General features: G+C 42.1%; 1 pseudogene; it reads left to right on the top strand.

The window, feature by feature from the left end:
- The first annotated feature begins 20228 nt into the window (after positions 1-20228).
- Positions 20229-20673, top strand: LOC110208024 (small ribosomal subunit protein uS8 pseudogene; annotated as a pseudogene).
- Positions 20674-27711: the final 7038 nt, after the last annotated feature.

Below are 27711 nucleotides of genomic sequence, written 5' to 3'. Positions count from 1 at the left end.
GTTTTTGCACAGTTACTGGCACATAGATAAATGCTTGTTGACTTCATTGACTTGTTTATACTTATTTATTTAAAGCATTTTACTTTTCTTTTTCTCGTGGATAGGGAAAGGAAGAAAGGAGGGAGAGAAAACAAATACTTGTTAACTGAAATCAAATCAAATCAAAGCCTTTACAAATGTGGTGAGGGAGTTTAAGACGATGCCTTAAAAGGAGTGTTTGAAAGAATGAGGGATGCTTAGCCTGGGAAAGAGAAGCTTTGGGGAACTCAAATATCCAAAGGGCTATATGACACGGAAGAGGAATTAGAAGTTTTCTGCTTGGCCACAGAGGGCAGATGCAATGGGTGGGAATTACAGGAAATCAGATTTTAGCTTCACATAAAGAAAAAGCTTCCCAATAACTAGAGCCATTCAAAAACGGTATGGGTTGCTTAAGGAGAAAGTGGGTTCCCCCCTTCCTTGAGCCCCACTTGAAAGCTGGATGGCCTCATTAGGGATGTTGCTGAGCAGATTCTTACTCAGGTGAAAGTCAGAGTTGGTGGCCTCTGGCTCTGTGGTTCGTGGTTCCTACATTGCTCTGTACAGTGTATTGGTTAAGATATGGTCTGTTCAAGAAAGCCACCTGTGAAGGCCTGCTATCCTTCTCTTAAAAAAAAAAAACTAGAAACCTTCTCAGCTTCCATTTTCTAAGTGAGCGCACTCATTCCCATTCTCCTCTTCCTGAGAAGAGTCTGGCGAGGATGTTCTGCCCTCTTCCTCCATTCCCATCCAGGTCTCCACCTGCAAACTGAAGGAAGCAGTGTGCTACCTTGGGAGCTGTGAGCTCCGCTCTTTGGTCATCATTCTGCCCTCCGGCTGCAGCTCTCTTAGTGGTACTAGAGAGTCTAGCAGCGGTGGGGAAGTTTGGAGTCAGTCAAAGAGCCACACTCGAGGACCTAGAGGGCCACACATGGCCTGCAGGCCTCAGGTTCCCCCCCACCATGGTCTGTCTTTTACCTGCTGCCTGACGTCAGCAAGCAGGCATCCTGTCCGGAAATCCACCCGTGCCTGTCCTCTGCTTGCCCTCTTTGCCCTCAGCAGGTCAGCACTCTCCAGGAGTCATATCTAGTCATCTCCATGTAGCTCCCTTTAGGTTCACTCCACTTCCTTTCCTCTTCCCTAGGATTTCCCTCTCTTCGGATGATGAAATATTTCCTATACCCAAGAAGCAGCCCTTGGGAAATGAAGCCCTGGCTAAGTGGATTTTTATATCTGTTGCAAAGCCCATTGCTAAGTCCTGGCTTGCCATCATTTGACTCTGCGTTTAAAAAGCCATTAAGCCACTTCAAAAAATAAATTTTGGATTCCCCTCTTCCCCCCCAGGCATGGAACCAGTAGTTTAATTCTACTTTGAAAGGGGAATGTCAAGCAACAACAGAATCCAGTAACTTAGCACTACAAGTACAATCCATAGAGAGGCTCCTATTCAAGCCTCGTTGGGACCTGATTTCTTTGTAAGGCTGCTAATTATCCAGTTCACATTTCATTTTCCTTGACCACAATGGGAACGGTACCAAGCGATCTCTTTCTTTTGGGTGGTCTCTCTTTGTCTCTCTCTCCCTCCTCCTCTCCTTTTTCTCTCTATCTCTCCCTCTTTCCCTCTCCCTTTTTCTTTTTTTATCCCTTCTTTCCCTTTCTCCCTCTTTTTCTCTTTTCTTCTCTCTTTTTCTCTCTCCCCTCCCTCTTTTTCCTCTTTATCTCTTCTTTCCCTCTCTTTCTCCCTCCCTATCTCTCCTCTCTTTTTCTTTCTTTCTCTTTATCTCTCACTCCCTTCTTCTCTCTCCTTATTTCTGTCTCCTTTTTTCTTTTTCCTTCTCCTCTTTTTCTGTCTCCCTTTCTCTTTCTTTTCTTCCTCTCCTATTTTTCTCTATTTCCCTTTGCTTCTCTTTCTCTCCCTCCTCTCTTTCTCTTTCCCTCTCCTCCCTCCTCCTTTTCTTTTCCCCCTCTTTTTCCCTTTCCTTCTCTCTTCCTCCTTCACTCTCTCCCTTCTCTCTCTCTCTCTCTCTTCCCCCACCTTCCTTCCTTCCTCTCTTTATCTCTGTCTGCTTCTGCTGTAGAAACTGCTACCTAGCTGTTCAGGTCTCCAGTATGGGGAAGATAACCAGCTGCCTTCCTGGTTTTTTTGTTTTGTTTTGTTTTGTTTTGTTTGTTTTACCACTCCATGACCACCATCCTAGTGGAAAGGGACTACATAGAACTGAGCACCATTTCCAATTTTTTGCCCATTTGGTGGGATGCCATGGCCAATGGGTTCATTCCCAAATGACTGACCTGTTGGTGAGACGCTTCCAGTACTAAGCTAGTTTCTAGAGAGCAAACAGAAGCCTCTATCACTGCATCCCCTCTGGAAGTCTGTCTCACTTGGTAGAACTTGTTAGAGCTTGGTTCCACTGGCATAGCCTCTGAGCCCCCAGGGTTGCCTCTGTGTCACAAGGAGACATCAGAGTTAGATTCTGATTAGCAAAAACAAAGTAGATGAAGTAGATAAATGACAAGGATTGCCATTCGGGAAAAAGAAGAATAGGGAAAGAGGAGGATGGAAGGAGAGAGGGAGTTGCCTGGACTTCCTGAACTTGAACTCTCCAGATAATTCAGTTATTCCTGAGCCATAAAGTGTTATGGCAAGTAATTAAATCTCCATTGTACAGATTCCACCCCAAGAGGTGCAGGGGGGTGGGCTTAGGGGCAGGCTGTGCAGCTACAGTCTCAGTGGAGCTTATGGGTCAGTTCCTTCAGGGGCTCACTGATCAGCCAAACTGTGTAAGGTCCATGGTGAGTGACCTCCGGCAGCCCTTGGGATCTTCTGCTCCCAATAACCAGACCAAAGTTTATTTGACCCTTTACACAGATGCTGAGGCTCCTCCAGCTTAACCCAGGATAACCTCTCCCTTTCCTCTTCTCCCCAGGCAGAGGATGGGGCCTTAACCCAGTCCTTCAAGCAGCTGCAGTGCACGATACACCTGGGAACTTAGAGACATAGAGTGGGAAAGAGGGAACAAATCTGTTCTTCCTGCCATGATGTGGCTATCTGTCTGTTGCTCTTTCTGTAACCCACTCCCATCACCATATGCGTAAACACAAGACACAGAAATACACATACCACATACACGCACACATTCCCCACACATCAACCCCATTCCATCACAGTCCCACAGCACCTACAAAATCTACATACATACCACATGCTATACACAGAGATGCAGACAGCTCCATACATACATACAGAATCAGCCCTCTTCCCTTCTCTTTCTATCTCTGTCCCTCTATCCTCCCTCATCTGAACAATGGCAAAAGATAGTAAAGAGCCCAGCACTCGAAGCCATGCCAAAAAAGATTTTGTCCAATACCCCAGTGGCTTCAGGCTGCCGTGGAGAGGAATTGAGCTAGGGTTACCTCCCATGTGCTCCTCCCTCCTTGAGCACCTCTGGCCCTCCCTCCCTCTGTACAGACAGACCACGAGGTCTCAGGGGCCACCCTGAGGCAGCCAAGTCTACTGGTGCCCAGTGGAGTGCAGGAAGTCAGTGAGAAGGCTCCTGTGCTGCACTGATTGCCTCAAATTGATTGCCTGTTCATTTAATATCATCTAGATTATGTATGTATATATATATATATATATATATATATATATATATATATATATATATTTAATATTGTCTAGATTAGAAGATACCTGAGGCACAGTGGGAAAAGCAAGGGACTGAAAGATAGGAGACTTAAGATTCAAATCCCAAGGCAAAGTAAGAGGTAAGTCTCTCTTACCCTCCCTTATTAACCCCTGAAAGCCCAGAAAATATCACCCCAGGAAAAACCTTGGAACAGCTGAACCAGAAGAAAGATGGGGCACAGCAGTCCAGTAGCCTAGGTAGCTTGAAGGATTAACTGGAAAGGCCCCTGTTACCCTGGGGGAAGGGGAGCAGTACAGAATGGGAGGCATCCCAGCAAGCTAGCAGAAAGCCCCATCTCAGCATACCAGGAGGAGATCATAAAGCCCAGATGGTGGAGCAGGCAAACACCAAAACTTGGACCCCCAAGTGCCTCATTGAGGGTGGGGGAACTGGTAGAAACAACTCAGAAAACCTCGGCATTCTACATCAGCCGGCTCTCCCAGTGCCTCAGCAAAACTAAGGAAAGCAGCCCTCCAAGGGGCTCTAGCCATGTAATCACCCCACAGCATCCATCTGAAAGGAGCTGAAGAAAGTAAAAGGAAGGAAAGTCCTGGGTGAGCAGGAAATCTCCAGGAGCCACACTACCCAATCCTACCCCAAGAGTTCCAGTGTTGCTGATTCCAGCCCAATACCAGGTAAGCTGCCAGAATCCTACAACCTCCAACTGCCAATTTTGGAGGCCCCAGCACACAAAGCCATCGACCAGGCCCTCAGCTCCCAACACAAGAAGCTTGGGTCAGTGCCTTCTGCTCCCCAGCAGGAGAGCCCAATTTCCTTAAAGGCCAGGAAATAAGCAAGCACCATGAGCAAAAAGAAATGTATGATAGATTCTTATTATGGGAAGAGTGAAGATCAAGCAGAAATTCTAAAGAGGACAACATTGTCAACAAACCCACATCTGGAATCTCAAAAAGGAATATGAACTGTTCTGAAGCCCAAAAAGCCTTCTTAGAAGAGCTCAAGAAAGATTTTAAAAGTCAAATGAGAGAGGTAGAAGAAAAAGTATGGGAAAAGAAATGAGAGGTATGCAAGAGAAAAGTCAATTGTTTGGAAAATGAAGGACAAAAATTAACTGTAGAAAACAAGTCCTTAAAAAATACAATTGGCCAACTAGAAAAAAAAAAGTAGGCCGAATTAAACAAGTCTCTAAAAAATACAATTGGCCAACTGGGAAAAAAGTACGCTGAAGAAAACAAGTCCCTAAAAAATACAATTGGCCAAATGGGGAAGGAGGTACAAAATCTAATAGAAGAAAACAATTTGTTAAAAATTAGAATTGAGCAAATGGAAACTAATGACTCTATGAGAGAGCAAGAATCAGTCAAACAAAAACAAAAGAATGAAAAAATAGATGAAAATGTAAAATATCTCACTGGTAAAACAACTGACCTGGAAAATCGATCGAGGAGAGACAATTTTAAAATTACTGGTCTACCTGAAAATCATGATGAAAAAAAGAACCTAGACAGTATCTTTCAGAAAAATCATAAAGGAAAACTGCCCTGAGGTCCTAGAACCAGAGAGTAAAATAGCCGTAGAAAGGATCCACCAATCACCTCCTGAAAGAGATCCCAAATTGAAAACACCAAGGAATATAGTAGCCAAATTCCAAAATTACTAGGTCAAAGAGAAAATACTGGAAGCAGCCAGAAAGAAACAATTTAAATATTGTGGAATCACAGTCAGGATTACACAGGACCTTGCAGCTTCTACATTAAAAGACCGTAGGGAGGGGAATATGATATTCCATAAGGCAAAGGAGCTTGGATTACAACCAAGGATCAATTACCCAGTGAAAACGAGCATGATCTTTCAGGGGAGGAGATGGATATTCAATGAAATAGAGGACTTCCATACCTTCCTGATAAAAAGACCAGAGCTCAACAGAAAATTTGATCTTCAAATACAAGACTCAAGAGAGACATAAAAAGGTAAATGGGACAGAAAGAAACAACATGTTATTAATAAGGGCAAACTGTTTACATCCCTACATGGGAAGATGACACCCTGTAACTCTTGAGAGTTGTATTGTTATTACACCATGTTAAACAGGTATACATAAAGGGGGTGGGTATAAATTGACTTTGATGTAATGATGAAAAAAATCTAATCAAGTGGGTTAAATGGATCCAAGTAAGTGAATTAATCTGATCTAAGAAAATGTACTGGGAGAAAAGGAAAGGAGGAGGCAGACAAGGGTAAATTACATTGCAGGAAAAGGCACAAAAACCTATTACAGCAGAGGGAAAGAAGGGAGGGAGATGAGTGTTGTTTGAACCTTACTCTCATCAGATTTGGCTCAAGAAGGGAATAACATAATCAGTTAGGTATAGAAATCTAACATGCCTTATAGGCAGTAGGAGGGAAAAGGGGAAAGAAAAGGGAGGGGGCTAATAGAAGGAAGGTGAGACTGAGGGAGGTGGTAGTCAAAAGTAAAACATTAGTGAGGAGGGGAAAGGAGAAAAGAGAAAGAAAAGCATAAACAGGAGAGGGGGAAGGATAGAAAGAAAGACACAGATAGTAATCATAATTGTGAATGTGATATATGAATGTAATAGAATACTATTGTGCTATAAGAAATGATGAACAGGCAGACTTCAGATAAACCTGGAAAGACTGGTATGGTTTGATGCTTCGTTTGAGTGAAGAGAGCAGAACCAGGAAAAAGCCTCGTGATGGAAAATGCTATCCACATCCAAAGAAAGAACTATGGCGTTTGAATGCAGACTGAAGCATACTATTTGCTATTTTTTTTCCTTCTGTTGTGTTTTGTTTCTTCTTTCTGGTGGTTCCTCCAATTAGTTCTAATTCTTACTTACAACATCACTAATGTGAAAATATGTTTAATAGGAATGTATATGTATAGCCAATATTAGATTGCCTCTTGGAGAGGGAGGTAAGGAGGGAGGGGGAGAAAAATTTAAAACTCAAAAGCTTATGGAAGTGATTGCTGATAATTCAAAATAAATTAATAAAACATTTGGAAAAAAAAGATTAAAATCCCAGTTTGGATATTTGCTGTATGACTCTGAGTGTCCACACAGGGCCTGCAAACCTCCCAACTTCAGCCTGAACCTGATTAAAATGGAATTGGGAAATCTTTAATAAAATACAATAAAACAAAGATAACACTACATTTTAAAAATGAAGTCAGTAGGTACCTACCAGGATCCTTATATATTCATTAGGGGCCTCTGCTTCTTTTCTTTTTAATTTTTAAATTTATTTAGTTAGTTAGTTTTAGTTTTCAACATTCACTTCCATAGACTTTAGAGTTTCAAATTTTCTCTGCCACTCTCCTCTCTCCCCTCCCCAAAATGGGGTGCAATCTGATATAGGCTCCACATAGACATTCTTACTAAACATATTTTCATGCTAGTCATGTTGTAAAGAAGAATTAGGACCAATGGGAGGGACCATGAGAAAGAAGAAACAAAAAAAAATTGAGAGACAGAGCAAATAGCATGCTTTGATCTACATTCAGACTCCACAGTTCTTTTCTCTGGATATGGATAGCATTTTCTATTGTGAGTCTTTTGGAGCTGTCTTAGATCCTTGCATTGCTGAGAAGAGTAAGTCTATCAAAATCAGTCATTACACAATGCGGCTGTTACTGTGTACAAGTTCTCCTGGTTCTGCTCATTTCACTCCGCATCAGACCATACAAGTCTTTCCAGGTTTTTCTGAAGTCAGCCTGTTCATCATTTCTTGTGGCACAATAGTATTCCATGACATTCATATACCACAACTTGCTCAGCCATTCCCCAATTGATGGGCATCCTCTCAATTTCTAATTCTTTGCCACCACAAAAAGAGATGCTATGAATATTTTTGTACATGTGGGCCCTTTCCCCATTTGTATGATCTCTTTGGGATATAGACCTAGAAGCGGTATTGCTAGGTCAAAGGGTATGCACAGCTTTATAGCCCTTTGTGCATAGTTCCAAATTGTTGGGATCATTTCACAACTCCACCAACAATGCATGAGTGTTCCAATTTTCCCACATCTTCTCCAACATTTATCATTTTCCTGTTTTGTCATGTTGGCCAACTCTGGCCTTTCTAAATTCCTATTGTCTCCATCTCTTCTCAATCTCAGATACAAGATTGGTCATCCCTTATACTTCATCATGACTTGAAAATGTTTCACTTCTAAATTACTAAATGTTCTCCACTGATCTCCTGTCCTCCCACCTCCCCCATAATCTCACTCCCTGTCACTATTGTTGGCCTACACCTTGGCCTTGACTCCTTTGATCCATCCCTGGTTTTTTAGCCCATTGCAGCACTACCCCCCAGCCTTGGCTTCCTTACAGTCATTAGCCCCAACCTTGATTCTTTCCCCCCCCCATTTTAAATGGTTTACTTTTTAAAAAAACCTATGTAATAAACACTACACATTGTTTTCAAAGCTATCCAGATTTTCTGTGCTTCCTTCTAAGTTTTCGTTTATTCTCTGTTGTGTACTTTTATTTAGTTAGTTAGTTTTCAACATTCACTTTTATAAGATTTTGAGTTCCAAATTGTTTTCTCCCTCCCTTCCCTCCCCCTTCCCCAAGATGGCAAAAAAGCTGTTTATGTATAATTATATTAAACATATTTCCACATTAGTCTTGTTGTGAAAGAAGAATCAGAGCAAAAGAGAAAAACTATGAGAAAGAAAAAACAAAACAAAAAGGGAGATAACAGTATGCTTCCATATGCCTTGAGACCCCGAAGTTCTTCCTCTGGATGTGGATAGCATTTTCCATCATTAGTCTTTTGGAATTGTCTTAGATCATTGTATTTAGAAGAGTTAAGTCTATCAAAGTTGATCATCACACAATGTTACTGTGTACAATGTTCTTCTGGTTCTGCTGATTTCACTCAGCATCAGTTCACATAAGTCTTTCCAGGTTTTTCTGAAGTCTGCCTGCTCATCATTTTTTATGGAACAATAGTGTTCCATTGTATTCATATACCACAACTTGTTCAGCCATTCCCCAGTTGATGAGCATTCCTTCAATTTCCAATTCTTTGCCCCTTGACTTTTTTATCTCTAGACCTTCGTCTCCACTAACCTTGTTATTTCCCAAATGAGTGACATCCACCATCCTCCTAGGACCAAGAATGGTCCATTAGAATGAGAGCTCTCTGAAGGCGGGCCCAGTGATTTCTGTTTTGGCCTTTCTTTGTATCCCTGGTACTTAACACAGTTCCTAGCACATAGTAAGTATTTAATAGATGCTTATTGACTGACTGATGAGTAATTTGGGAGTTTGGCTTGTTTGCTTTATTATAGTCATCCTGGCTCTTCCTACTTCACTTTGGAAAGTGTTTTTAATGCATGTTAATGCTAATTATTCATATCATTATTACCATTTGTTATTATTATTATAAGGGATGGACCAGTTCACAGTTCCACCAAACCAGTGAAGGCTTTGAAGCTGAGACAGGAGCAACAAGGTCAGACCTGTGTCTTACAGAGACTTGCAGCTGTTCAGAGGATGGTTTGGCGAAGGAGAGACTGGAAGAAGGGGAGACCCAATTAGGAGGCTATTACTGTAGCTCAGGCAAGGGCCTGAAATAGATAGTGGCTGTGTGAATGGAGAAAAGGAGCCTGATGCAAGAGATGTCTTCTAGTAGAATGAACAGAGTTTGGCAACTGAATGGAGATGGTGGGAGGGAAGGGTCTGAGTGAAGCCACTGAGCAGCTGCATGGCCTTGATTAAGTCACATCCCTGCTTTTAGCATCTTTGTTAAATGGAGTCTTTCTGTGAATCTCTGCTGAGGTTCCATTCCATCCTTTACCATTTCTGGATACTAGCGCAGCATGAAGGCAGGATATCTGTTATCCTTTGTACTTTTCACTTAGAAGGATCATATATTTAAAACTAGGAGGGACCTTAGAGCCAGCTAGGTGGTGAAGTGGATAGAGTCTGGGGCTCGGAGTCAGGAAGCCCTGAGTTCAAATCTGACCTCAGATACTTACTAGCTGTGTGACCCTGTGCAAGTCACTTAACCTCCCATCTGCCTCAGTTTACCCAACTGTAAAATAGGGATCATAATAGCACCTACCCCACAGGGTTGTTATGAGAATCAAATGAGATAATATTGTAAAGCACGTAACATAGAACCTGGTATACAGTAGGCACTTAATAAGTGCTTCTTCTTCCTCTTTCCTTAGAGGTCAACTAATCCACTCTCTCATTTTATTGAATTTTACTGATGAAGAATCTGATGCTCAGTGAAGTGAAGGGGCCTGTCCAAGGGGTCACATTGGTAGTGAATAACTGAGCCAGCACTCAAATTTTGATCCTCTGAGATTCCAAATCCAGCTTTCTTTCCAAGGTGCCATTTGCCAGTCATAGAATCAGGCATACCAACAGCCACTAATGTCCTTGGTACCATATTACAATGCTGCTCTAGGAGAAGCAGGGTGGCATAGTGGATTGAGCAATGAACTTGGAGTTAGGAAGACTTGGTTCGACTCCCACCTCTGATGGGATTGCCTTGCCAACATGGGCAAATCACAACACTTCTTGACTCTCAATTTACTAATTTGTTTGGGAAAAAAAAAAGTGGTGTTGATAATAATGGCACCTACCTCACAGGCTTGTTTCATGGACTAAATGAGATAATATATGCAAAGCATTTTTCAAACCTTAAAGAAATATATGAATATGACATATTATTACAGAATTCAACAGAAGCATAGAATTTGAAATCCAGAAGGGATCTAAGCAGTTAGCTAGACCAACCAGACCCCCAAAGGAATCCTTAACCTATTTAATCCTTACCTAAGGAATGTACCTAACAATTGGTCATCATCCAGTCTCTGCTTGAAGATGTCTAATGGTGGGGGGCTCCCCACCTTGGGAGGCAGCCCATTCCCCTTTTTGACAGCTCTAATCATTAAGAAGCTTTCCTGATATCAAGTTTAAATTGGCTTTTTGTACACTAATCCTCATTAATAATATATTGTGGGGTATTCATTCAACATGAATTCAGGAAATCTTTCATGGGCTAGGAAAGAAGAGGGAAGGGTAATAACATGTAGTAAAAAGAGTCTGAAGCCCTGGGTTTTGAGTCCTGCCGCCCATACTGTGTGACCTTCGGTGAGTCAATCTCTTCTTTTCTTTCTTTCTTTTTTTTTTTTTGCTTTTTGATAAGTGACGTGCCCAGGGTCACACAGCTAGTAAGTATCTGAGGCTGGATTTGAACTCAGGTCCTCCTGACTCCAAGGCCAGAACTCTATTCACTGCACTCAGGCAGCTGAGTCAATCTCTTCTTAGGATTGTAGACATAGAGCTAGAAAGAACCTGAGATGTCTTCTAGTCCAACACCTTCATTTTACAGATGAAGCAATTGAGGCTCAGAGAGGTAAATGTCTGATATCACATAGATATACTGCCCAGAGCCTCAGTTGCCTTATCTGTAAAATAGTACATAATGTAATAGCACTATGTACTCAACTGTCAGGGAAGTTCTATGTAAATCTTAGAGGACTATAGAAATGTTATTATTCTTATACATGACTGAGGAAAGACAACAAGAGGCTTTTGGCCATGGACAATAGTCTCCAGTTCAGTCTACTTGGTCCCTCTGGACCTCTCCTGGCCCAGGGACCATAATGTGTTGACATTTCCTCTTTCTTACTCATTCCTACCTTTCCAAGGGTAACAAGAATGAGAATTTTCATATTCCTGGTCCACTCCCATTCCCACACCCAAATCCCTTTTTGGAATTTCTTTGTCTCTGGTCTGTCTCTACCCAGACAGATTCAAATGGAAATGCACAGATGTCAGGTTTTTGCATATATCCCTATCTCTACACTGAGGGAAGAGTCTAAAGGGAGCACAATTCAAGTATTTATCTGGGAAATGTATTGTCTGCACTGCAGCCTGAACACAGGGAGGTAGCAGATACTCTCACTACCCAGCCCATCTCACCAAATCATTCTGAGTGTGAAGTGACATAATGCTGTTGAAAATGCTTTGCAAGCCAAAGGGCTATAAAAATGTGCATACCCTTTGACCCAGCAATAGCACTTCTAGGGCTATATCCCAAAGAGATCAAACAAATGGGAAAAGGACCCACATGTACAAAAATATTCATAGCAGCTCTTTTTGTGGTGGCAAAGAATTGGAAATTGAGAGGATACCCATCAATTGGGGAATGGCTGAGCAAGTTGTGGTATATGAATGTAATGGAATACTATTATGTTATAAGAAATGATGAACAGGCTGACTTTAGAAAAACCTGGAAAGACTTGTATGGTCTGATATGGAGTGAAGTGAGCAGAACCAAGAGAACGTTGTACACAGTAACAGCTGCGTTGTGAGATGACTAATATTGATAAACTTAACTCTTCCCAGCAATACAGGGATCTAAGACATCTCCAGAGGCTTTGTGATGGAAAATGCTATTCACATCCAAAGAAAGAACTATGGAAGTTGAGTTGCTATCATCTTTTTTTTCTCTTCTGTTGTGTTTTGTTTCCTCTTTCTGGTGGTTCCTCCTGTTGGTTTTAATTTTTACTTACAACTTCACTAATATGAAAATATGTTTAATAAGAATGTAAACGTAACGCCTATATGAGATTGTATGCCATCTTAGGGAGGGTGGAGGGGAGGAAGGGGGAGAAAAATTTTAAACTCAAAAGCTTATGGAAGTGATTGTTGATAAATCAAAATAAATTAATAAAATTAAAAAAAAAACTGAAAATGCTTTGCAAGAACCAGCCAAGCTCCACAGAAGAGAAATGAGAGGACATCCCCATGCTCTTCTTTGGCAGAGGTGAGGGGCGCACATGTTTTCAGATATTTTTCATGTATTGATCAATTTTGCTGATTTTTTTCTCTTTAAAAAATGTTATTTATTTATATGGGATGGCTCTCTGAGAGGGGAGGGGGAGATATTGGGAGAAATTTTGGTGATATATAAAAAAAGACATCAATAAAAACTTATTTTTCAAAAAAGAAAGTTCTTTGTATAGTATAAAAGCACCATCTAAATAATGTGAGAGGAGAAATCGTTGTGGGGAAGGGGCCTACCTACTTTATCACCATTAGCAATAGCTGCTGACCAATTGCCATTGCCAGGCAGATAAGCCCAAAAGCCCTGCGATTGGCAGAATCCTCCCCCCCACCCCAGACCAGTGGTCCTGCCTCCAGCCCAGGCCCTCCTTCAGCCATCATCCAGCCAAGAAGATGGCTCCTGTAGAGATGGCCATCAACTACAAACCAGCTGCCACTCACAGGGCAGGCAAGCCAGCCTGGCTAAACCATTGGGGGTGTTCTTTGATCACCATTTTCTCCCCCAGGGCTGAACCCAACAGTTTTGGGAATAGCTATGCTTCTAGCCCAGTGCCCTCAGGCATCATCTTAGGAATATGGGCCATATCCTGCGGAGATGCAGCCTGGCAACTGCTTCTCCTACAGGTGCTATGGTAACATCTATTAAAGCTCTAGAAAAGAGAGTCCTTGTCACCAAAGTCTTTGTCACTGTCAAATAGCTCATCATGAGAAACTATGATGTTATCAGTAGAAATGTCAGATATGTCAAAAAATAATCAGAAGAAAAAAACAGATATGATGTTATCAGTAGAAATGACATTGAAGATTAATTACATCTGCTAGACTTGCAGCTGAAACCTTCCTTATGTGTTGTCTTCTTGATGAAAATGTGAGTTTCTTGAGAGCCAAGACTAACCATTTCTGTCACCAGGGCTTAGCACATTAAGTGCTTATTGGAAATGCTCAATAAATGTTCTATTCATTCATTTAATTATAGTAGGTCCTTAATAAATACTTGTTGAGTTAATATGGTAATGGAAAGAATAGTGACTGGATTTAGAGTCAAGGACCTGGGTTCAAATTTTGTTTGGGCAAAGGTTATAGGTTTAGAGCTGGAAGGAAGCTTGGTGGTCATCAATTTTAATTCTCACATTTTCCAGAGAGGTTAAATGATTGGGGAGCGGTTAGGTGGCTCTGTGGTTAGAGTGCTGGGCCTGGAGTCAAGAAGACTTGAGTTACAGTCTGACCTCAGACACTTACTCTGGGCAAGTCACTTAATCCCAGTTTGCCTCAATTTCCTCACTTAAAAAATGAGCTGAGAAGGAAATGGCAAACCACTCCACTATCTTTGCCAAGAAAACCTCAAATGGAATCACAGAGTCAGACAGGACCGAAATGCCTGAACAATAGATGATTTGCCCCAAGTCACACAGCTGGTAAATGGTTCAGTTCGAATTTGAATATGGGGCCTCTGACTTTAATTCCAGCTCAAATCCGTGCCACCTTATGACCTTAGATCTCACCAGGTGGTCAGAAGATCTGGACAAAATTGCTGGCCTTCACCTCTCTGGGCCTCAGTTTCCTCACCTGCAAGATAAGGAGTTGAGCTAAATGATTTTTTTTCCATTAATGAATCCCATGAGCCTATAAATGAATGAATTGATCTGGTACAGAGTAAATAATTTGTCTGAGGTTTAACAGGGACTCTGAAGTGAGTTAACAAGTCAGTGGATTATATCAAAGCCTGCTCTCTTAAAATGTAACTTCCCAGAGGGCAAGAGCTCCTGATAGCTCAGTATAGAGTTCAGGCCAGCGTCCCTGAACAGGTATTCTGACTTAATTTTCATCAGTGTGTTGTTCAAAAGGAGGCTCCATGCTGATGGAGTTATAGAATATCAGAGTTGAAAGGGGCCTTGGACACCATGGAGTCCCGTGATTCCCAGGCTATGGACAGTGACCCCTGGCAGGCTGTAGAGTTATTGGGAGAGATGAATCCATCTGCTCTTCAGGCATTGTTATGTTGGTCTTCATTTGGTCCCAATGCAATGTGCAGCATGATGAGTGAACATACTTTGTATTGATTGATTAAATAACAATGTCTCACATGTATTTATGCAACTATTCTGATTTTTTTTCCATTTCCATTTTCTTGTTTCTTGTAAATAGGGCATTCAAAAACAATCCACACGCATTTTAACATAAAAAGAAAACCAGAAAAAAAGAGGATTGTGTATGAAATGTGTACTACTATTTTTCAAATTTATGTAGATGCTGTTGGGTTGAATGTAGTGCCAATTTTATTAAAAGTATTACTGAATTCATGACATAGAGAGGCAGCTATTCCTACAGGTTCTTGCGTGAGGCCTTTCCTGTTCTCCCCAGCTGCTCGTGGAGATGACTTTGTATTTACTTTGTGTATACTTTGTATTTATTTATATGTACAAGTGTTGCTTCAAGCTAGAATGTAAGCTCTTGAGGGCAGAGATTGCATCATTTTTATCTCTGTATTCTCAGAGATTAGCACAGTGTTTAATATTTAGTAATTCCTAAATAAATACTTGCTGAATGAGTGATTCTGTGTTTTCTTTATGTATACTAATAGTACAATTCCTATCATATGGAGGGGCCATAAAATGATTTTATGTTAAAAATGGGTTCCAGATAATTGAAAAATTTGGGAACATGCTGAATACAGAGAAGGATGGGAAGACTTCCATTAACTGATACAATGAAGCCAGGAAAACAATATATACAATGTCTACAAAATGTAAAAAGAAAAAACAATAACTACAAACCAACTGAAAACAATGTTGCAGAATTATGAAGAACTGGCTTGGCACCCAAGAAAAGTTATGAGAAGATACCTTTCTCCTCTTCCCCTCCCTATTCCTTTTGTAGAGGTTGGGGTGCTCATATGTGGAACATTACATATAATACAGTTTGTTCATTTTTTTTTCTTCTTATTTTTAAAGATGGCTCTCTGGAAGAAGGAGAGAAAACATACTGGGGAAATGTAGGTGGCAAAACACCAAAAGATATTAAGAAAAATCTATTTTTAAATTTTTAAATTAATTTAGTTTTAGTTTTCAACATCCACTTCCATAAGATTTTGAGTTTTAAATTTTCTCTTCTTCCCTCTCCTCCCTCCTCCCTGAGACTGTGAAATCTGATATAGACTCTACATATAAATTCATATTAAGCATTTTCATATTAATCATGTTGTAAAGAAGACTTATAACCAATAGGAAGAACCACAAGAAAGAAACAAAACAAAACAAAACAACAAAAACAGAGAGGAAATAGTACGCTTCCATCTGCATTCAGACTCCAAAATTCTTTCTCTGGATATGGATAGCATTTTCCATCATGAGTTTGGAGGTTTTTGGAGTTGTCTTAGATCCTTGCATTGCTGAGAAGAGCTAAGTCTATCAAAGTTAGTTATCACACCAAGTGGCTGTTACCGTGTACAACGTTCTCCTGGTTCCGCTCACTTCACTCAGCATCAGTCCATACAAGTCTTTTCAGGTTTTTCTGAAGTCAGCCTGCTGATCATTTCTTTTCTTTTTTTTTTTTTTTGGCAATTGGGGTTAAGTGACTTGCCCAGGGTCACACAACTAGTAAATGTCAAGTGTTTGGTCTGAGGCCGGATTTGAACTCAGGTGCTCCTGACTTCAGGGCCGATGCTGTATCCACTGCGCCACCTAGCTGCCCCCATCATTTCTTATAGCACAATAGTATTCCATTATATTGATATACCACAACTTGTTCAGCCATTCCCCAATTGATGGACATCCCCATAATTTCCAATTCTTGGCCACCACAAACAGAGCTTCTATAAATATTTTTGTACATGTGGGTCCTTTTCCCATTTGTATGATCTCTTTGGGATATAGCCCTAGAAATGCTATTGCTGGGTCAAAGGGTATGCACATTTTTATAGCCCTTTGGGCATAGTTTCAAATTGCTCTCTAAAATGGTTGGATCATTTCACAACTCCATCAACAATGCATTAACGTTCCAATTTTCCCACATCTTCTCCAACATTTATCATTTTCCTGTTTTGTCACGTTAGCCAATCTGATAGGTGTGATGCAGTACCTCAGAGCTGTTTTGATTTGCATTTCTTTATTCAATAGTGAACATCTATTTTTTAAAAAAGAAAAAAGTTTGAAACCACTGACCTAGTCCAACTTACCTCTCCTTTCCAAATTTTACAGATAATAATAAAATTGAGGCACAGCAAGGAAAAGTGATTTGCTCAAGAGCATATATGTAATTAGTGTTAGAGCCAGAGACTGGGAAGCTAGAGGGTACTGATGCGATTTAGGGGTGATAGGACCACAAAATCACAACATGTGGGTCCTGCCCAAAAGAATTTGACCCAAGCCTTCTTTCAGCCAAAGACAAGATTTATTAGAGCATCCATCATATTGGGCAGACTCTTAAGGAGTCTGAACGTTAGTAAGCTACTGGCTAGATTATAAGAATCTGAGCATTTTAATGGAGACAAGATGGACCTTATATACAGAAAGACTATGGAAGGGATCTAGGAGTGGCCAAGTAGTCTATGAGGTAATAGAACTCTAGGGGTAGCCTAGATAGGATTAAGGCTAGGAAATGACCTGGGGCCACAGGGAGGTATGGAATTATAGCCTCAGGAGAACGGCAGAGATTTGGCCTTGTGGGAAAGTCCAGGGTTTTCCTTTTTGAGGTCTAGATCCCATCCTCATCAGTACAGTGAATAGATAGAGTGCATGGCCTGGAGTCAGGAAGACCCATCTTTCTGAGTTCAAATCTAGCCTTAGACACTTATTAGTTGTGTGACTCTGGGCAAGTCACTCATTTAACCTCCGTTCCTTATCTGTAAAATGAGCTGGAGAAGGAAATGGCAAACCACTCCAGTATCTTTGCCAAGAAAACCCCAAATGCGGTCAAGAAGAATTGGACACAACTGAAGAGCTAAAGACTAGAAAAAAGATCTTTGAATTCCTAGACTAGCCCAGGGCTCTTTCTATTATTTCAGGACTTGTAGAGAGAAATTTTGGCAATTAAATGCCTCTTATAGATTTTAAAACAGCAAGAAAAAATACTTCCCTGCACTCCTCCCCCCCCAGAACTCCAAACCACCACAAATCTAATAATCCTTCAAAAAAGCCACAAAACATCTGAAAACCACCAGCACCTAGCAGCACACTGGAGCGCTCTGTGAAGGGAAGGTGACATAAGTCCCTTCCAAGATTATGATCTCTTACTCCTCTGACATTCCCCATCACCTGCCCCTCCTCCCAGAAGAATGTATGTTCCTTGAGGGCAGGGTCTGTATCTTAATTGTGTTTGTGTGTAGTCAGTGCCGAGCCCAGAGTAAGCACTTAAGAAATGCTAGTGGAACATACTTTCTTATCAGCATGATGGTGGAGATGATAATGGACAAAATTACTGGCCTGCATAAATGAGAGAGAACCTAGCAGGGATAAAACTCAACACAAGCCAAGTCATCTCTAGTGTGTATGTATGTTTGTGTGGGTAGGGGTGGGTGCTGAGAACCATATCTGACTCTATATTAGACAAAGGTGCTCCCAGCTCTTTATGTGATGTTACCCTCTCACTCAGTCTCTAAGCAACAGCATCATCCATCAGTGAGGGGGAAAGCAGGAGGGAAGGGGAGAAATGATATAGTAACGATACATTAAGAAAATCTTTACTGAAAATAATGACACTATCTTCTGAGTGCGACCTGTCATAACACATTCAAACCGTTGACCAGCTCAGGCCAAGCAGATGACTCTCAGTGGCACAGGGGGAAACTGGAACCAATGAGCCTGATACCTTCATCATTCACCTCTTTACTTTTCTGTACTCCACTGAACCTCCCTCCCTTCTTCCCCATTTCTTTTTCCTGACCCTCCAAATTGAGGCCCCACACTTGAAATCTACCCAAATCAATCAAGTATTTGTTGAGGACTCACCTGGCCCAGCCCATCCTAGGAACTCATTGAATGATACCTGGAGGTATCAAGACCCAGACTCTGCCCTCAAGAAATTTAATAGGGACAGAGTGTTAGACATGGACTGGTAGATCTAGATTCAAATCTTATCTTAGACAATTATAGCTGCATGACCCTAGCAAGATTCTTCATCTCACCAAGTCTCAATTTCCCCATCTATAAAATTGGGATAATTGCAAACTGCTTTACAAACATTGTTATTCTCACAACAAACTTGGGTGGTAGGAACTATTATTATCCCCATTTTACAGATGAGGAAACTGAGGCAGAGAGTGGTTAAGTGACTTATTCAGTGTTCACACTGATAGAAGTATCTGATGACAGATTTGAATTTAGGTCTCCTTGACCCTGGGTCAGGTGCTCTATGTACTATGCTGCCTAGCCAGATGAAAATATGTGTGTTACTGACTTCACAAGGTTTTTCCAAGGCTCAGAATGAGATCATATATGTAAAATGCTTTATAAACTTTAAATAAAGCACTATGGAAATGTCAGTCACTTAACAACATTGAAAAAACAAAAACCTTTGAAACTCTTAAGAACATTAATCAGTGTGTAGCCAGCCACGGTTCCAGACAAGCAATGATGGAGCAGGCACACTGCTCACCTTCGGACAGAAACATGATGGACTCAGGGTGCACGTCGAGGCCTCTAGTTTTTGGACATGGACAAAGCAGAAATTTAATTTGCGTCATTTTGCATATTTGTTACAAGGCTTTGGTTTCTCTCTCTTTTTTTTTTCTATGGAGAGTTGTTGGAAGGGAAAGGAAATTGATTTTTGTTCATAAAAAAATTTAATTAAAAGAAGATGTCAGTTTTTTATCATTGATACAATTTAATTAGGGAATTTGGATATAGACACAAAATAACAGAACAGAACATAGCCATTTCATTTGTTTGGAGAAACAGGAGAATGAAGAGGGTAGGAGTAATCAGGAAGGACTTCATGGAGGAAGGAGATGGGGCTTTAAGTTAGGCCTTAAATAATGTATAGACACAGGGGAAAGGGGAGGAATTCCAAGGGAGAAACAAGACTTAATACTGAGAGGCAGGAATAAGGAAGGTGTTTGTACAGCATTGAGTGAAGATTCTGTGAGTATTGTGAAAATTCAAGTATAGAGAGAAACCTGTAGTAATGATGTTAGAATGGAATAAAGCATTTATTAAGCTCCTACTATATGACAGGACCTGGGTTAAGCACTTTACAAATCTTATCTCATTTGATCCTTACAACATTCCTGGGAGATAGTTATAAGGAGATATACTTATTCCTATTTTATAGATGAGGAAACTGAAGCAAACAGAGGTTAAGTGACTTGCCCAGGATCATACCACTCATAAGTGTTTGAGGCTAGATTAGAACTCAAGTCTTCCTGACTTAAGGTCCAGTACTGCAACACCAAGTTAAGTAGTTGATGATGGTTTGGTAGGGGGGCAGAGGTGGTGGTCCTGATTAAAGAAGGGGGAAATCTTAAAATCTAGGCCAGAGACTTTTTGTTTTATTCAATGATTGAGGGAGAGAGAAGGAGGGAAGGATAATAGCAAGAGAGAGTTGGGGAAGGGAGAGAACCTGGGATCAGGGATCTCTCTGCTTCCAATCTTTGCCTTCCCATCCACCACATAGCTGATAGATAACCTTTCTATATCACAGGTCCGCCTATCCCTGATCAAAAAACTTCAGTGACTGCTTGCTACCTATAGGAGAAAATTAGCTCTTTCTGCCATCTTGCAGCGCTGCCACCATGGTGCGTATGAACATCCTGACAGATGCTCTCAAAAGCACCAACAATGCAGAGAAGCAAGGAAAACACCAGGTTCTCATTAGGTCACGCTCTAAAGTAATTGTCTGGTTCTTAACTGTGTTGATGAAGCATGGTTACATTGGTGAATTTGAGATCACTGATGATCACAGAGCAGGAAAAATTGTTGTGAACCTCACAGGCAGATTAAACAAGTGTGGTGTAATCAGCCCCAGATTTGATGTTCAATTGAAAGATCTGGAAAAGTGGCAGAATAATCCGCTACCATCCCTTCAGTTTGGGTTCATTGTGCTTACGACCTCAGCGGGCATCATGGACCATGAGGAAGCAAGACAAAAACACACAGGAGGAAAAATCCTGGGATTCTTTTTCTAAGGGTGTAAAACATACATACAAATAAAAATGCTCCAATGGAAAAAAAAAGAAAAAAAAAGAAAATTAAAAGTCCTTGGCCTGGCATGTAAAGCCTTTTGTTATCTGGTTTCCTAAGCACCCAGTAGAAGCCAGGCGATCTTAGGAGATGTTTCCCAAACTCCATACTCAATCTCTTGCCTCAGTGCCCTGAACAAGCTGCCTTCCCACTCAATTCTAGGCACTAGGGATACAAAGCATCGGGGTTTACTTTCTATTGAGGAAGGGGGAACAACCATAGTAATTAAATGCATAATACAGAGTAAATACAAAGTAATGTTTTGGGGAAGGGTGTAAAGGGAGGCGATGAAAGTATAAACAATGGGGAAGATACAGAAAGCTGTGTGTAGGAAGTAGGACCTGAGTTGTAATTCAAAGAAAGCCAGGGATTTTAGGTGGCATAATGGATAGAGTGCAGGGCTTGGAGTCAGGAAGACCCATTTTCCTGAGTTCAAATTCAGCCTCAGATACTTACTAGCTGTGTGATTCTAGGCAGGTCCCTTAACCCTGTTTACCTTAGTTTCCTCATTTGTAAAATGATCTGGAGAAGGAAATGGCACACTACTCCAGTATCTTTGCCATGGAAACCCCAAAATGGGGTCAAGAAAAGTTCAAAATGACTGAACAACAAAATCTGATGAGTAGTGGCTGTATGACTATTGGCCAGGTATTTAATCTCTTAGTGCCTTAGGCAACTCTTTAAGATTGTAAATTAACAATGGTGGAGGGAATTTCCTCACTGGAAACCATTCCTCATTCCATTCCTTATAGCACCAGATCCTTCTAGATGTAGGAGTATAGCACTAGAATTGGGAGGGAGTCCAGTATTGTCAAACTCAATCTAAGATGGAAGACAACATATAAACAAATACGCAAAAAAGCAAGCTTTAAAGAGGACAAGTAGGAAATGATTAAAAGACAGAAAGCTCTAGAATGAAGAAGGGTGATGGAAGGCTTCCTGCAGAAGGGGGGATTGTAGTTGGGATTTAAAGGAAGCCAGTAATCGGGAGCCACAGGAGCTTCTTGAGCAAGGGAGTGACATGGGTGGACCTATGTTTTAGGAAAATCATTTTGGCAGCAATGTGGAGAATGAATTGGAGAGGAGAGAGACTAGAGACAGGGAGATCAATTAGGAGGCTATTCTAGTCCTCCAGGCAAGAAGTGAGGAAGGTCTGAACTAGAGTGATGACTGTTCCAGTAAAGAGAAGGGTACAGATGCAAGGGGGACTGCTAGATGGCTCAGTGCATAGAGCGCTGGGCCTGCAGTCAGGAAGACCTGAGTTCAAATCCAGCCTCAGACCCTCACTTAAGCTGTGTGACCCCGCGTGACCTATTACCTGAACTAGAAAAGTGTTTCCAGGGGCAGCTAGGTGGCACAATGGATACAGCACCGGCTCTAGATTCAGGAGGACCTGAGTTCAAATCCGAACTCAGACATATAACACTTACTAGCTGTGTGACCCTGAGCAAGTCACTTAACCCCATTGCCTAGCCAAAAAAAAAAAATTAGTATTTCCATATCTAATAGTAAATGTCTGTTGATTGACTGCTTGATTCAGAACTTGGAGCTGGGGGTGGGATGGAGAGGGAGGTACAAAGTTTATTAAGAATGCTTTCTTCCAATCTTATCCTGGAAGCCTCTTCTTGGGCAAATCAATTAACCCTCTTTGCCTTAATCCACTGTAGAAGGAAATGACAAACCACTCCGGTATCTTTGCCAAGAAAATCTCATGGACAGTATGGTCCTTGGGGTCACAAAGAATTGGACACAGCTGAACAACAATAAGATGCAAGAGATGTGAAGGTAGAATTCGTAGGACTTGGAAACCAAATGGATATGGAAGTGAGGTAGAAAGAAGAGATAAGGATGACATTTAGATTATAATAAACCTTAGTCCCTGGAAGGATGATGGTCCCCTTAAAAGACAGTGAAATTAGGGAGAAGGGGAGAAGTTGGGTTGTTGTTTTTTTAGGATAATGAGTTCTGTTCAAGACGTATTTTAGATACCTATGGGACACAGCTGGAGAAGTTAGCAGGCTGTTGAGGTCTGGATACATAGATTTGTGAGGTACCTGTGTATGGGTAACCAAATCCATGGAGTCTGATGGAACCACCATGAGAAAGAGGCACAGAGAGAAGCCAAAGCCTTGGGCTACAGCCATGGTTGTGGGATATGGAAGATGATCTAGCTAAGAAGACTGAAGAGTGCTCTGATTGGAAGAAGATTGGAAGGAGACAATGTCTGTCATGAATACCTAGAATGAAGACTATTCAGGAAGAGGAGGGCGCTCAGACAGCATCCAATGCTTCAGAGAAGCCAAGAAGGATGAGGATGAAGAAAAGGTCACTGGAGAGAGGTAACTTAAGGCCATGGAAGTTAAGGAAATCACCACAGTAGGGCATAGAGAGAGAAGTGGGCCTAGGACAGAGCCCTGACATATAGCCCCACAACCAAACTCCCAATTTAGAGATTGAAGAGTGACATTTCAGCATCTCCTTTTGGGGAGAATTGTTCTTCCCCGGGGGCAGGGGGGGCCGTGGGGGGGGGGGTTGGGGATAAAGATCTTCCATTTACACATTAGATATAGAATAGAAGGGAAGAGATCTGTCTGGAGTTAAAAGGTCTAGGGTGGCTTCTAAGATTGTCTCTCCTCCATCTCCCTTTGGGCTGGGTCCTTAGACTATGAATAGAGGAGACATGCTAATAGTCTTTCTTAGAAGGCTAGCCTGGGGTAGGGTCTCCTGAGGGGCCAGACTCCAGACAGCTTTTGTGAGGGGATTTGCTCAATTCCACAAACTTTAGAATTACTTTAGAATGTGAGCTCCTTGAAGGCAAGGGACTGTTTCACTTTTGTCTTTATCACCTGTAGTAAATGTTTGTTGATTGACTGATTAATTAAGAATTTGGAGCTGGGGGTGGGATATGGAGAGGGAGGTACAAAGTTTATTAAAAATGTTTTCTTCCACTCTTATTCTGGAAGCCTCTTCTTGGGGAGAGGGAGACTGCTTGGCCCAGAAGGCTAGATGGACAAGTGCCTTGAGTTCCCTCCACTACTTCTTTGGGACCTTAGACACCCAAGGTCACTTGGGACTTGAGGTCACTTTTCCCACGCAGTGGTTCTTGTGTCGGTTTGGCCTACCAATTTACTAGGCCTTCCCTTTCTTCCTGGGGGTGCGTGATGAGGGCAGCGAACTGAATCATGGAATCTCAGCCTTGGAAGGAATCTCTAAGACCACTTACACAAGAGAGAGAAGGCTCTTTTCTATAGCATCCACGGCCAGCTGTTGTTCACTTGGAGGCCTCCACTGATGGGGCATTCACTGCTTCAGGAGGCACTTCATTCCACTTGTGGGTAGCTCTCCCTCTCCTACCTCCCGAATCATGGATTGAGGATGACGGAGAGTTGAGGATGAGAGATGGGATGAGCAAGTGTTGGGGTGGGGAGACTCAGGGCAAAAGTGGAAGACAGGCAATTGGGGAGTCTGGAAAGAGAGAGGCAGTAAGAGAAGAGAAGAAGGGAGGTGTAAAGTATGTATAACCTTAAGAGACAAACAAGGGGGTGATGGGCAAAGAAGGAGCTGAGTTCCTACGTTTGTAAGAAGGAAGTATGGAGTGAGAGGAGGCTCAAATGGGGCATAGTGTCCAAAGGAGTGATTCAAAATAGGAGAGCTACTGGGCAAAGGTGCAACCAGGGGTGTGCGTAAAAGTTTAGCAACAACCAGTCCCCTGGGGTGAAAATGTGCCCAACATACACTTTTCAATTTAATTTGCATTATTAGCATTTTTCTCCAGCACTTTCTTAAGTCTACTAGAGGTTCCCAAACTTATCTGGCTTACCACCCCCTTAAAAAAAATTACTCAGTGCCCCCTGGGGTTAGGTTAGCTTAACCCTTATCTTTTATTCAATTCTCCCCAATTGTTCCCGAGGCTAGAATCACCTCCCTGGATTGTTCCAGCATCCCCCAGGGGACCATATTGCCCATTTTGGGAACCTATGGTAGATTGTCAAGAAAACAATAAATCAACTCCTGGTTTAGGGCTTTTGCTGATTTCTGAGGTGTAAATGCTCACCCTGAAAATGTAACTAGCTTTGCCCCCTGAGGCAGCTGCAGCATCAGTTTCCTTATCTGTAAATTAGGCTAATAGTACTTGCCCTATTTCATGGGATGTGGTGAGGAAAGCATGTTAAGATCCTGTAGCAGTTAGTATTACCTTTTAGCAGTATGAGAGTAAAGCCATCATTACGAAGCTTGTGCTTGAGAAAACGGCCCACCTTTTTAACGCCAGGATTCTTGCAGTGATGATGGATGGCTGAGTCATTGAATACTACAGTCTCTGAACTATTAAAGTTGAAGATCACTCAATGGACAGGTCCATGGTGGGTGTAGGACGGTGAATAGGCTAAAACACATTCCAAAGAAGGAATTACAAGGGCTAAGTGGTGTAAAGGATACCACCAATGAAAGTTATGAGAGAAGAATAAGGGCGTCCCTGTGCTAGAAGCAGGGGATAATCCCTAGAGAGCCTGGGGGGGCTCCCCCAGAGTCTTGGTTACCAAAGAGAACTCAAGGAAGACCTTCAGCCCATCTAATGAATTCTCTGGAGGAAAAGGGAAAAGGGAAGAAAGAAAAGGGAACAAGTTTTTTATTAAGCACCTACTACACGCCAGGCACTGTGCTATTTCATTGTTATGCAGGCATTTTTCAGTTGTCTGACTCTCTGTGACCCTATTAGGAGTTTTTCTTGGCAGACAGAGACATTGGAGTGGTTTGCCATTTCTAGATGAGGAAACTGAGGCAAACAAGGTTAAGTGACTTGCCCAGGGTCACACAGTTAGTAAGTGTGTGAGGCCAGATTTAAACTCAGGAAGAAGGATTTTCCTAACTCCAGGTCTGACACTCGAACCCAGGCACTGTACAAAGCACATTATAAATACTATTTTATGATATTTGTAAACTGGGGCACTGGTTGGACTGTGACCTCAAAGTTGGAAGGAATATCAGCATAATGAGATCTCAGATGCTTTGGGGGATGAGGGTGTGTGTGTACTGACCTCTGGCAGTCTTTACTTCTAGGAAATGACGCTCAAAGTCCTAGAACAAAAGGAGGTCCTCTAACCTAGCCTGCCCTTCTGGGCTAATGTGAGTAATGATTATATTGGGATCACGATTTATCAGCCAACCACCCAGCCAGGTTTTGTTGAGCATCTAGTGCCTATGAGTGGTAGAGTGATGGGGAAGAGTCAGGAAGACTTGGGTTCAAATCCTGCCTCAGACACGTGTGTAAGCCGAGACAAGACAAATAATTTCTCTGTGCTTCAGTTTCTCCAATTGAAAAATAAGGGGTTGGATTCAATGACCTTTAAGGTCTTTCAGCTCTAAATCTATGATCTTTGGACCCAAAGAAGAGCTAGATGGAGGGGGGAGGGGAGGGCAGGAAGGAAGGGAAAGTGGAAAAGAGAAGTCTAAGGAGTATAACTCTGTATGTGCCCATCCCAAGGTTGATTCTAGGTAGAGAGGCTTTGTAGAAGTATATCTGTGGCCACCAAAAAAGTGGCCTTTGATGGTATGGGGACTTATGGTTATACCTTCCCTCTAACTCCCTATAGTGCAGCTAGGTAGTGCAGTGGATAGAGCGCTGGCCCTGAAGTCAGGAAGACTTGAGTTCAAATGTGGCCTCAGACACTTACTAGCTGTGTGATCCTGGGCAAGTCACGTAACCCTGTTTGCCTCAGTTTCCTCATCTGTAAAATGGAGAAGGAAATGGTAAATCACTTTGCCAAGAAAACCCCAAATGGGGTCACTGAAGAGTTGAAAACCACTAAATAAACAACCTCCCCCAACTCCCCTATGGGGCATGATGAGGCCAGATTTTGGGGTATGGACTGGAGGAAAGGGAACATCTACAAACGTTGCTGCTCCAGATTTTAAACATGCTTCAGAAGTCCTGAAGTCAAATTATTAATGCATATTCACCAGGCACCTCCTCTTTGCTCAACTGCAGCATGAACCCCCAACCTGATAGAGCAGGATGTTGGTTCTGTTAAGGAGTTAATACCTGAGAGCTGGTGTCCCTGTTTAGTTTAGTCTGACTGGCTTTGCCTGGTTTCACTAGAGTTCCCTCGCAGCTGAGCCCTTTCCATCATCCCCCAAAGCCACCCTAGCCCCAGGGGATAATCCTTGCCCAAATGTCTAGAACGAAAGTGTCTTGGGTCAGTGTTGCAGGAGGGAGGCTTCCGACCTGCCCTGCCCTGCCCTGCCCTCCATCTCCACCCCCCCCATTTTGTTGTTTTACAAGTGGGTAAGAGAAGGGAGGGGAAAGGCTAGACAAGTTACAATTAGCAGGCCTGGGAGGGGTAGGGGCCTGCACATTCCATACCTACTGCTAAGCTGGCCAGATCCTGGGAGGTGGGCGTAGGGGAAAGGGAGAAAGACAGGTGGACAAAGGGAAACAAACCTATGGGGAGAAAAAGAAGGGCTGCAAATCTTAGAGAGTAAAAAGGAGGGAGAGTTAAGGAAGCTGGGAGGGAGAAAGAGAGACAGACAGAGACAGAGACAGAGAAACAGAGAAAGATAGAGGGAGATGGACAGAGAGAGACAAGAATGAAAGAGATGGAGTGAATCCTGGAGCAGAAGGGGGCCTTAGACATTAAATCTAGCCTACCTATGCATAGGGGAGGAAACTAAGGCCCTTAAAGGGGAAATGACTTGCCCAAGTCACATGGACAGTTGTAGCTCTTCCGATGTCCTGTTTAGTGGTCTTTCCATTGAACCAAGAGGCGGATCAGAGAATTTATAAGCATTTTTTGCTCTGGGTGAGTATGGTGCTAAAGACCACACAGAGAGGCCATGTGGTGTAATGATCAGCATAGGGGAATAGAAGCTAGGATACCCTAAGGCATGTAAACCACTTCACTCCCTCCAGACCTCAGTGGTCTCATCTGCAAAATGGGAATGATAATTTCTAACTTGACTAACAGAAGAGTTATGAGGCTCAGACAAGATAAAATGAGTTGCTCCCCAGCTATTCACAAGGGAAGGATTATTGTCATT

Source organism: Phascolarctos cinereus, unplaced genomic scaffold (assembly GCF_003287225.1).
Source record: "Phascolarctos cinereus isolate Bilbo 61053 unplaced genomic scaffold, phaCin_HiC Scaffold_4;HRSCAF=312, whole genome shotgun sequence".
Lineage (NCBI taxonomy): Eukaryota > Metazoa > Chordata > Mammalia > Diprotodontia > Phascolarctidae > Phascolarctos > Phascolarctos cinereus.
The sequence above is the reverse complement of the archived record's forward strand: the minus strand, read 5'-3'. Positions and strand labels throughout refer to the sequence as shown.